Genomic DNA, 13411 nt, shown 5'->3' with positions numbered 1-13411 from the left:
TTATGACATCCTTCATTTTTCTGGCTCACATTTTCATTTTTTCTTTGAGATAAACTCAATAACTATTTATTGAATACCTGTTCTATGCCCAATACTGGTCAGGGTACCATGGAGAATATAATCTGGAAGCTGTGATCCCTGTTCTCAAGTAGTTTACAAATTAGCTGATGGACAAGAATCACACATGTTAAAAAAAAAAAACTAAGAATAGTTCATATTTACATAGCACTACGCAATTTACAGAAGATTTTTGCTTATAACTTGTTATGTAGATATATAAGAATATTCTCATTTTATAGATGTAAACTGTGACACAGAGGGGTTATGTAGCTAATAAGTGGCATAATTGGGACCAAAGTTTATGTATTCTTGATGTCTGCATCTGATGCTCCATCCACTATAATCTCTGTCTACTAATGTAAGATACATTATTTCATTCCCCTTCTGAATGTCCCTCTTCTTTTTTTACATGTATATAATTTTAATGAACAATTTTTACAGATTTCCTTATGTAAAGGATTTGGGTTCATTTTTTGGAAGCTCCAAAAGAGATTAAGAATACAACTGATGGTGAGTCATCATTTGACTTCATGTAAGAACAGCATGTTTCATCAAACCTAGGATTTCTAAAAAGTACACAAAAACCTGTATGTAAAAGAAAAAACCAAAGACAGCCATAATGCATAATATTTGAAATGTGCAAATATTTTAAAGTTGTTCTAAAGCATTTCTAAGGTAGACAACTTTGTAATAATTACAGAATGTACTACATCCTATATAACTCAATGATCTTTTAAAAAATTACAGCCAAAGAAACTTGCAAGGCACACTCAGTGCTGATGCTAGTATTGTATCTTATGGTCTTTAAAATCCGTATTTAGATGGTTATTAGAAATAACCAAGTGTTGCTTTTACATTTCATAATTTTATAACATAAACCCACTTGCAAAATTTTGATAAAATATCATACTAATATGTATAAAATGGGAGTGTGGCTAGGGTAAATTGCTCATAATCCTAAATGACCAGAGCTCTACCACTTTAATATCACTGAAACAAAAACTATACACACAAACATATATTGAATTTTTATATATGTGTGTATACACACACATATACACAACACACATGTATTATGTATGTATGTGTGTATGTAGTTTCTATGTATATTTACAGATGTCACCACTTACAAATGAAAGGCTGACCACTCTACTACTTTAATGCTTCCCATAACAGTATTTCATGACACAGTATTCCAAAATTACAAATATATTTAAAATCTGTTTTGGTCAATTCTTGCTTCAAAAAAGATTTTGGGATAGAGAAATTTCTTCTCCAGGGTGAAGATGATGTCAAGTCTATAAATTTCCCAAGATTGCGTGGTAAAAAGTTCCTATCAACTAGTAAAGTTAAGAAGAAAAGTTTACTGCTTTTTAAAGGCAATATTTAAATACACACAGAGAAAAAACCCAGTACAAAACCTGTCACTGTTTGATATGGGTGCTGGTCATCACATAATTAAAAATTTTCTAAATCCAATCACAGTGTTCCTTGCTTTTTATATTGACCTCTCCACCAAATTTTAATTCAAAAAAAAATTTCTGTAGGATAATCAGTTGACTTAGACAACAAAAAATGTTGTTTAAGAAGATCTCTTCTCCAAAGCACATACCATAGTTCATTTCACTTCAAGTCTATGTGACAGTATTTTATGATAGATACAGGAAAATAATGTAATATTCATCAGTGCTTTTCACATAAGAATTCTAATATTTACCACTCAGTATTTTTTTTATTAAACAAGAGATACTTAATACAAATTGGAAGAAAAATAACATAAAACTAAAGGAACTTTCGAAAGAGGTCCTCATTCTCCTATGCAGAAGAAAAAAAAATTGGAAAAATCCACAAATATTTGAATGCAATCATCCCCAAAGAGGCAAGAGTTCCTAAGAAAGATAAAGTATGGCCAATTGTCTCCCAGTTGTCTTTGGCTTAGCCTTCTTAATCAAAATCTCTATAAACATCTTTAATTTCAGCAAGTCATGTGCATTAACAGTTGTTTTTGTGCTAGCTAATGACCATAACAAATCAATTTTTTTAAAGACAAAATAAAAATTCAAGCCATGGAAACACATGGCTCCAAAAGTTTAATCCCAGAGACATCCATCCATGTCATTTCAATGGCACCAGGATCACCCAGAGAGCATGGAGTAAGTAACTCTTCCACTATGAGATTAGGATTAGTGGGTGAAGGACCTCCAACTCTTTTGAAATGAGTAGCTGACTGAACTTTCCTCACAGGCTGCAATCAGTGTATCTTGTACAATGATATGATGTCAGCCCCTGAATAGCCATCTGTCTTCTTCCCCAGTTCTCAGAAGTCTGCTTCTGATAGGTTGTTTTGTGTGGTCACCAAATGTAATTTAAACATTGCAGCCCTGGCATGATCTTCAGGTAAAGTAATATAAATACACTTCTCAAATCTTCTCCTGACAGTAGAATCCAGAACCCAGGGTATATTTGTAGCTCTCAGTACCAAAATTCCATCATTGTCCACACTAACCCCTTACATTTGAACTAGGAATTCTGTTTTAATTCACCAGGCAGCTTCACTTTCATTTTCACTTCTAGTGCCACACAGAGTCAATTTTATCAATGAAGATAATGGAAGGCTTGTTCTCTCTGGCCAGCTGAAATAAATTCTTACCTAGCTTTTCACTTTCACCTAGCCACTTGGAGACAAGGTCAGAGGAAGATATTGAAAAAAAATGTTGAGTTGTTGGCTTCTGTAGCAACTGCTTTGGCCAGATAGGATTTCCCTGTTCCAGGTGGCCCAAAAAGAAGAATGCCCCTCCACGGGGATCTTTTACCAGTAAGGAGATGTGGAAATTTAATGGGCAATATCACAGCTTCTTTAAGAGCTACTTTGGCTCCTTCAAGACCAGCAACATCACTCCATTTTAAGTTTGGTCATTCTAAAAACTGGCAGCTTGAAGTTGATTCTATAGTTTCTTTTTTCTGGATCATCTGATTCTCCAGCCCCATCACTTTCATTCCCCTTCTCATCAGTTGGGCTGCTGTAATAGTAATTTAGATTTGAAGATCTTTCCCACCCATTAATAGACCATGTGACCTGCTTCCCACAGGACACCTGTGTAACATGTGGTGGGAGGAGCTTCCTGACAGGTAAAGGAAGTTATGTCACAGGAAATGGGGACAGAGAGAGAGAGAGAGAGAGCAAGCAAGCAGTTATGTGGCTGCTTATGGCTGCTAATGGCTGCTGTCATGATAGTTAGAGCTGAACAGGCTGACTTAGCTATACTGTGAGTTTGTTTTTGGGAAGACCTCAGCAGGAGGTCAGAGAGGTTTTGGTATGGCAAGGTTCCATCTTGTGATATTGTGTATTGAATTTTTTACTGCTCTGATAGATTGAATAAATGGCTTGTGCGATATGGTTCTCTGGTGTCTGAATAAATGGTTTACTTCTTCTACCTTGTATGTGGAGAGTCTCTCATACTTTGCGATACAGAACTACATAGGCGTTTTGATAATTCTCATCTACATTGTTATTATTGCCGTACTGATACAGCTGGATTGTCCCCCTTTCACTGACTTCTGTGGGGCTTTCTCTTTCTTTTTCAGGTATTCTTTTAGTTTCTCTTCTCTATCAAGATATTCTGTATTCTTTGCCCTGATACTTTGCTATGCTTTGTCACCTTGTGCTTCATATTTAACTACATGGATAAAATACTGTACAGAATTTTGATATAGATGGAGGGCTTCTTCATAGTTCCCTGCTTTATCTTCTTGTGCCGCTTTGCTGGCAAGGTCTATTGTAATTGAGTTACTCTCCCACCCCCATTCAGTAGGCATTTCCTTCTACCCTGAATGTTCTTCTGATTATATGATCTTAGAAACAGAACTTAGACTCAGCTGCTTTCTAGACTATCCTTCCATCTTATTGCCCCCTTTCTCTCATTGGTGAGTTCCTTCTAGGGCCTCTATTTTGGGGACCCAGGATGATCATGCGTCATTCCATTTCCAGCTGTGCTCTGTGGACTTAGCCACTATCCTCCATTTTCTCCCACTCAATACTTTCAAACCTTCTTTCCTATGTTGTCCTTCACCATTAAAATGTAAGCTTGTTGAGAGCAAAGACTCTATTTCTTTTTGCTTGTCTTTGTAACTCTAGCTCTTAACTTGGTATCTGGCACATAGTATTATTTGTTCATATTATTTGTTGATTTCTTGCCTGCCATAATATAATCTAAATAAAGGGCAATGGGAGTTCAATGGATATATAAAGATCAGTTTGGCTGGGATGTTCAGGAAAGACTCCATAGGGGAAGTAGGATTTAAACTAGTGTCCTATAGCTACATGAAAGATTTGGCTTCAAAACAGATGAAGGATAAGCTTCAGATAGGAAGAAAAATTTAGAAAACATTTCAGGCCCAGGGAATAATTTTGATAAAAAGCACAGCTAGGAAGGAAATCATAAGCTGTATTCAGGGCAGGTATGGACACGTTTGAAAAAGAAAGGACTCTAATAGGGCAATAGAGGGAAAAATAACAGCAGCAACTTGGAAAGGCAGTTTAGGCTAAATAGTAGAGGGTCTTGAGTGTCATGTCAAGTTGTTTGACATTGTCACCCCCCTCTTCAGTGGTTCTTTAATGAAAAAACAATGAAGACCAAAAGTTCCATGTGTTGGGAAGATTAATCAGGGGCCAGTGTGCAAAATGGATAGATAGGACTATAATAAAAGATTTTAGCCAGGAAGAGAAGTTAGGGAAAATTCAAGCAGAGAAATAAAATTCATCCATCCTCAATCTCTCCTTCTCTTCTGGTTTCTTCCTTTCATTCTATACATGTTCATTTTTATTTCCTCTATAGTACCAATGTAAAGGGCCTTGTGCCCAAGTTTGGGTGCCCCTGATGAATCCGGTTTCTGCTAAGTATTAGATAGGTAAATATTGAATAGATTAATTCAGATGAAAAGAACATCTAGTTCTAGTCATGATGCTAAGGATACAAGCATCAATAAGCAAGATAGCTTTCAACTTCAGAAATCAGGGTCATGTATTCAAATATACCTTTACAAGGTCAGAGATATGGTTGAAGCTGTTTGCCAAGCTCCTCACAGCTCTCCCTGTGTTTCTCCATCTGTTTGATTTTCATCCATTGAGAGGTCCATTCATTTTCTCTATCACACAGCTTAGTTATTACTAATAAGCAAGTTGAATTTTGTGACCAGTGAGTTTTGAAAATTTTAGTAACAAGTGTCTCGTTTACAATGCTTATAAGATTAAAGGACTATGAATTTAGAACTGAAGGGATTGTAGAGATAATCTAGTTGAACCCTGGAATTTTACAACTGAGTTTGTCTGATTCCAAATCTGCCAATCTTTGTAAATGTAGAACATTTACAAAATAGTATTTAAACATTTTGACATTCACCAATTGTTAATTCATTGTAATTTATCAGATTATATATACATATATTCGTATATATACATATATGTATGTGTATATATATACATATATACATATACATACATACACATACACAAATAAAGGGACTTAATAAATGCTACTCTAGGAACACAGAACATGGTCTCTACACTTATAGGTCTTAAAGAATAGTTTGGGCAAATGAGACTTGACTAAAAGAAACAATGGAAAACAATAAATATGACAGTATATAATTCCATGCTAAATTGGGGAGTGCATAAAATAAATGTGGTAAAATGTCAAAAAAGTGAAGATTACTGAGGTCTGGAGCAGTCAAAGCAGCCATTTTGGAAGAGATGTAATTTTATTTGAGTTATGACACACCAAATGATGTACTGTCTACAAGATTCCACAGATTGTGAGATTGTGGCTTTCTGGTTATCTCTACATGTCTCCCAACTGCCAAAGGAAAAGTGACAAAAATGGTTAAATATACAAGTAAACTTGTCAAACATCTGGATAAAATATCTGGACAGCTGACAAATAGTCTATTCTTTGTACAGTTTTTTTTTTTTTTCACAAAGAAGCAGTATGTATCAATGTAGATACAAAATAAGTCTTAGGCTTTGGTTACTGAGTATCACAACCTTACTGAATCATAGACCACAGTAAATTTAATTTACTTCTTCAAAGATCATATATTTATTTAATCAAGACAGAAGATTAAGTGTGCCACCTACTGAAACATGATGGGCCAAGTCTGGATTTGGCGATCTTCCATCTAAGTCTCAGCTTGGCCTGACCCTGCTGAGCATTGGCCATATGGGGATTCCAGGTACACACAATAATTCTCAAAAGAATAACTTCTCTGTTATCTTCTAATTTCCATTAAATAACCAACAACCCAGGTCACTATGGATGCTTACCTGGTTGCCAGAAAATGAGTGGCTCCCTCAGGACAAAGTGTAACCTGACAGGAGGTCGTTGTCATGGTGAAAAAGAGCTCTACCTGCCTATGGCCACTCCCACTGGGATTTCAGTGTGTTTGGGGGTGAGTTTTGAATGTTGTGTACTTTATTTTGAGATACATATTTATATTTCAGTTTTTCATCTTAAGTTTAATCAGAAAAGATTCCCAAATGGCAAAATGTTGATAACCCTGATATGTTCTTGATCAAGGAGGAATTAGTATGGGTGTGATTGCCTTTCTGCTTTTTCTTTTAGGAAAACAAAAATTAGTTAATTGTGGTGAAGTTTTCTTTGATACTCTTGAGAAAATGTGAAATGTCTGTTACTTGAAATAGCATTTTCCTACTCTGAGTTTTCAGTTTCTCTCTTTCCCTTACTTTTTCTTGGATTAATAATTTGGTTATAGTTGATGCCATTATTTAAAGTTTTATGGACCTTTCATTTATACTACTAATTATTGAACTGTTGAAACTGTGTCTATATAAAGCAGAAATCAAAAAAATAGATAAAATACTTAAATATGTAATAGAAAGAAGAGTTGACAAAAAGTCTGAAGATTGGAGATCTAGCTTGGGCTACATTATTGATTTGCCCACAAATCTCAGTTTCCCTATGTAAAATGAGGATTAATACATTTGTCTAATTTACTGAGTGGAGACCATGGGAAAAAGAGATTGTAACAGAAGAGAAGAACTTTGAAACTATCAAGTATTATATAAATTTTTAAGATTGGGTCTTTGCTATCTGGGACTCCCAGGAGAAAGCAACCTCTACCAATGCATAATAATACCTATTCTACTATTTACATTGTTAGCAAGACTGGGGGCACGAAAAAGTTAAATAACTTGCCCAGAGTCTTGGTTAAGTTGTGTATCAGAGGCAAAACTTGAACTTTCTTACTTTCAGAGCCAGTGTTCTATTCACTGTGTCTTACTGTCTATCACATCAATATACATTCTACACAACATGACACTCTGCTATATAAATACTAGGTACAATTGTTCTAATCTTATTTCATTCCTGTGGATCCATCAATAGATTCTGTGAAGCCACAATGGAGGGGACTCCTAATTAGGGCATAGTAATGATTAGGAAAGCTTTTCACCCGTATTTAAACAGAAGGTTGATACAAATGATTTCTGCCTTACTATGAAGGTCATAGAATGGCGCTTTATTATTAACTATTTGTTTGCAATATTAGGTTATCATCTATCATAAACTGAAAATAATGGTAGATTGTGAATTCTGTTAAAAATCCTCCATATTTGAAAAAAGTCTAATGAGAACTATCAGACCAGAATGTAATAATTCCTTATTTATAAATATACCTCCCTGCATATTTTCATATTTTCAAGTTTCCTTAGTAGCCAGTCTCCCATAATATTATTTTTTAAAAATATAGTTCCTTTTATCTTGTTTTTATCTTGCTAAACATTTCTTAACAAAGGGTACTATAAAATATTTTGATCTGAACCTCTTAAAACCTGTCATGTGGATACAGTTTAAAAATGTATAGTGAAGAGTAATGATGCATCTCTGTCCTTAATTAGCTATGTGATATTGCACAGGTTACTTAATCTCTGTGAGCCTCAGTTTCCTCATCTGTAAAATGAGGAGTTTGAATTAGATAACCCTTCTAGTATCTTCCACTTCTGAAATTGAATGAAATGGATTTAACCCAAGGATCTTTGCACAGGTTGTCCTCCCATATCTAGGAATTGTTGTCTCTCTATTCTACATCATATTTTGGTCAAAGCTTAGTTCAGGTATCATTTCCTGTAGGAAGTCTATCCTGATTACTCAGTTGCTAGCATCATCTCTTCAGGAAACACTTTGTGTATATTTTGTATTATTTTTTGTTAATGTAGTTTCCTTCTAAAAGAATATGAATTCTTTAAGGGCAAGAATTTTTGCTTTGTAAAAATTCCCTAGGACCTAGATATATCACAGGGACTAAATAAATATTATTGAAATTAACTGAATTGAAGGTTTTTTTAAACAGTTGCTTGTGTTTCCCTATACTGTGAACGTTTGATTCTCCTCTTGGCAATATGCTATTACTAGTCATTCAATACTGATGAAGAATAGGAAGATAGAGAGAGACTGTAATAAAACTTGAGGAAGTTTCTAAACAAATATACTCATTCCACTAATATTTAATGGGTGTATACCATAAATGAGACACTATTCTTGGTACCATAAGAGATGAAAAGATGAATAACTTAGTCTCTTACCTTATTATTTGGGGAATAAGATATGAATATAAACAAATAAAAACAAAGCTATGCATTATAAGTGTCATGAGGAAGATACAGAGAGTCAGGGGAGATCAGAGAAGGAAAAAATCTCTGGGTGAGGAGATAAGGAAAGGGTTCATGAAAGACATTATATTTGATGGGACTGGATGGGTGGGAAGGATTTCAAGAGGCAGGAGGAATAACATGAGTGAAGGGTTGGAGACAGAAAAGTACAAGATGTTTTAGGGAAATAGAAGTTCAATTTAGTAAGCGAAGCTAGAAAAACTATAAGGTAAGGCTAGAAAGATTGGTTGGAGTATGTAAAATTTTAAAAAAAAAGTCTTCCTTAAAATTTTATTGAAGGTTCTCATAGATCATAGATCATATCATAGATCAGTCTCTAAAGAATTAAAAAGTAATATAACACAGAAGAAACAAGGAAGCCCATGATGAAAGGGAGGAGGCTGCAACATATAATGGATGAGACTCTTGGAAAGATAATAGAATTAAATAATATCATCTCAGAAGTATATGAAAGGAAGAGAAGATTTGTTGGTCACAGGGTAATGGATGACAGGTGGGCAGCCTGGAAAAGTTAGGAGCAATAAAGGAAGATCTCTAGGACTTTGAATGGAACTCCTGTGATCAAATGATGGGAGGATATAGGCGAGAGTTGCAAAGTATGGGTAGAAGTGAATGATTGTCATCTGCATCCCTGGAGTGAAGGCACAAGCCAGTAAGATCATAAATCATTTTGGATATAGAAAGTAGCCACCGATGTGGCATAATTTAAGGAATCAGTAATAATTGCTTTAGTCCCCTCTACTTGCAAAGCTTCAGTCCCTAATGCTAGGATTTCTTAACCACTGCTAGTAGACAGCTCCACATCAGACTCAAGAGCCTTATTCCAGTCCCAGGACAAAGTACCATATTTGAGGTTCTCAAAATAATAAAAACATCAGTAACAACCACAACACTCTTAGGTTTATGAAATAGAATCTCAGAAAATGTTGTTATCTTACACATACAGCCTGGGCTACAGAGGGGTATGGTGGAACCAGCTTAAACCAGTCTTGAGCCAATTGTAAATTTTCAGAGTGAGTATTTATGCTTTGGAAACACTACAAATCAGGGCTTGATTTATAGTTTTGTTGATTTGTAGATTTAAGAAAATGGTGGATAAAATATTAATAATGCAGGATAAACTTAAAAGTGTATCAGGTGTCTTTTTTTCTTTTTGGAGAATTGTTTGGTTGCTAAACACTTAGTAACATAGCCTGGGCTATACATGAAAGACATTTTTTCTCATTAGGCCCTAATGATCACTCAGAAATGTAATATACATGGTTACATGGTCTCAGAGCTTACTTTCCATCAGAAAAGCACACAGAAAAAATGTCCTTGTTAGGGACATGGACATGTCTAGCAAAACTCAGACAATTTACCCTCATCAACCAGGGAGTTCACCTAGATCTGACCCTCCCCACACTTCTTCACCAGGCCATTCCATAATTGCCATGGTTTCAAATATATTTCATTTAGTCCTTGTTCTTCCAAAATATTTCTCTAATAATAGTGCTAACAGAAGAGAACTATAGGAATTCATGAATCCACTTATAACTTGGGAAGCTCAGCTTTTTGTGGTACTCTAAATACTAGCTGCTAATCTGACCTTGTACCTGGAAGAATATGAGTATTGGTTATTCATCTGAGATTAAACTCCTGTTCCAGTAATTGGGCCCCTGCCTTTTCCCCCTTATGTGGGAATCTCTGATCTAGTTGCTTGACTAATATTTCCTTTCTTCTAGGACTGAGGTCCTGCCTCTTTCCCTTCTCCCAATCATGATGGGTTTGGAGTTCTTATCTTAGACTTCAGTCCCTGTAGGCAGAGTTTGACTTCCCTCTGCTTCACCCTTCTGACATCTCCATATTACCTACTGTCATATATCACCTGCCTGCATGAACACTTGTTGACTCCCATTGGACCTCTCTCATATTTGCTACTGCTGAGCCCAGTCCCAGACACCTTCCTTGCTAATGAGTCTACTTACCCACTCGCTGCACACTGAACATCCTAACTTGGCCTATACCATTTCATTGAAAATCCTGGTTAGGATGGAATGCCTAAAAAAGCCCCTGCCTATACTTCCATAAAATATTTCTCTACACGATTGCTTTCTAAAATTCTACCAATTTAACCAAATTAAGATTTGATATTCCACAAAAAAACAATACTACTGTTTTACATTACCTACATTTGCCAATATATCACTCCCTCCAAACTCCCATAGAAACAGCCCTTATCACATAAATGAAAAAGAGGGTAAAAAACCAGCTCAGCAAAACTAAGCAGTATATAAAATAAATAAATATATTAGTTATACTTATTTTTATACTATATTATATATCACAATATAATATAAATTTATAGAATTATATTAAATTAATATTAAATATTTAAAACTAAGCAATATATTAAAAAAAAAGTTCTGAGAATATATGCAGTATTCTCCTTATGTAGTGTCCTGATACTGAAACATTGAGAAGGTATGTTTTTATTCTGTTCTTTGGAGCCAGGTTTGGTCATTATTGTTTTATAGCACTAGTTTTCCATTTTTTTTTTGTTTTTGTTCTTTTTATTTACATTGGTATAGTAAGTGTGTATATGGTTTGTCTGGTTCTGTTTCCTTCACTTTCAGTTAGTTCATCAAAAGTTTTCCATGTTTCTCTGAATTCATTATAATTGTAGTTTCTTATAGCAGAATAATATTCCATTACATCTTTGTTGCAACAACTTATTTAGCTATTCCTTAATTGATGGGCATTTCCTTTTTTCCCATTTCTTTGCTTAGACAAATTAAAAATGCTGCTTTAAAGAGGCAGCCAGTTGGTGCAGTAAAAAGAGTGCTAGATTTAGAAGTAGGTAAGCCCAAAGTTCAAATCCAGCCTCAGATAATTATTAATTGTGTGACCCATGGCAAGTCATAACCTATGTCTGCCTAAGTTTTACCTTCTGTAAAATGGAAATAATTATAGCATCTACCTCCCAGGGTTGTTGTAAAGTTAAAATCTGATAAATCTTAGATAAGTACATAAATTCTAGGTACTACTATTCTAAATATTTTGTTGTTTGTGGGACTTTTCTTTTGGTTATTGATTCTCTGGGGGCATATGACTAGAACTGAAATCTCTGGGTTAAAGGATACGGGTATTTTAGTCAATTTTTCAGCAATATTTCCATATTGGTTTCCACAGTCATTCAACCGATTCTATTCCACCTACAATTCAATAGTGTACCCATCTTTCCACAACTCCCTGAACATTGGGCATCCTCTTCTTTTGTCACATTTGCCATTTTGCTGAGAATTAGGTGAAATGAGTGTTGTTTTCATTTAGATGTACTGTGTGCACATGGAGGTTTTTTTTCCACATGGTTGATAAACATTTGCAGTTCTTTTGATAACTTTTTGTCCATATGCATTTACTCTTTATCTAATGGGGGGAAACATCTTGTACAAATGGGCAAGACAAAAAACATTCTCGATAATTTACCATTTTGACTCCTCTTGAAGACATTCAATGAAGGATTACCCATTCCCTCCTAGATAGTTCATTCTACTTTTTGGCCACCTGTAATATTTAGTAAGTTTCTCCTCATATCTAGTGGCCAACTGCATTGTTATACCCTCCACCACAGGCAATTTCCAAAGTTGATAAGACCATAGATTTAGAATCTGAATGGATATTAGAGGTCATCTGTTGGAAACTCTTAAAATTATATAGATGAGGAAACAGAAGTCACAAGTGACTTATCCTAAGGCCTTCAGGTACTAAGAGGCCATATTGGAATTTGAACCTAGGTCTTTATATCATTAAGGCAGAATTCATAACTTCAAAGATAACCATGAATATGCCTGAATGGTCCAGAATCACAGGATATAAGGAATTCTCTAAGTAGAAGGCAGAGGAGTTAAAACATTTATTGAAACTCAAAAGTAACAGACCCACAGACCAGTGTCCCCAATTCGACATCCTGGCAAGAATCTTCCAAAACCAGGATGCCCATTTCACAATAGTGACCAGGAGGCCACAGAAAAACATTATGGCAGCAAGCCTGGTGCTTCCTCCCCCTGCCCCCCAATGCCAGGGCCCTCCAGCAAGAAGGCCACCCACTGGCCTCAAGCCCCTACTCAGCACTCTCCACAAGGGTCAGTCCTGCCTATTTGTAGTGCCTGCTGCCATTGCCGCTGCTTCCACTGCAATCTCCAAGCTGTGTTCCAGCTAACTGACTGCTTCCTCTCTCCTTCAGCTCTTGACTACTCTCACCAACTGCCTCACCAACTGCCTCTTAACTCTGCTCCAACCTTTCAGCAAGCTCATCCCACCACAGGCTTCATGTCATCACATGTACCAGAACTCAGGGGCCTACCATTGGCTCCAGTCCTAGCCACTCTCCCCAGCACCCTGAGAGCCCTGCCCCCAAAGCCCACTCAAATGGGTGGGGAAGATCTTCCCATTCACTGATTGCCTTTACAGTCTTCTGTCAAACAGTAGGTCACTAAACGTGGATTACACACCTACTATGTGCCATGCACTTTGCTAAGTACTGAAGATACAAAAAAAGTAAAAGTTTGTGCTCTCAAAATGATTGCAGTATAATGGGGGAGAAATCATGAAAACAATTATGTACAAGCAAGTTGTGTACAGAAAAAAAACAAAAATCATCAGAAGAGAGTCACTAAAATTAAGGAT

The 13411-nt window shown here is 35.8% G+C and overlaps 1 pseudogene; it reads right to left on the bottom strand.

The window, feature by feature from the left end:
• Positions 1 to 1949: 1949 nt before the first annotated feature.
• Positions 1950 to 3876, bottom strand: LOC118837066 (annotated as a pseudogene).
• Between the last annotated feature and the right edge of the window lie 9535 nt (positions 3877 to 13411).

Source organism: Trichosurus vulpecula, chromosome 2, assembly GCF_011100635.1.
Source record: "Trichosurus vulpecula isolate mTriVul1 chromosome 2, mTriVul1.pri, whole genome shotgun sequence".
Classification (NCBI taxonomy): Eukaryota; Metazoa; Chordata; class Mammalia; order Diprotodontia; family Phalangeridae; genus Trichosurus; species Trichosurus vulpecula.
This window is presented reverse-complemented; position numbering and strand designations above follow the sequence as displayed.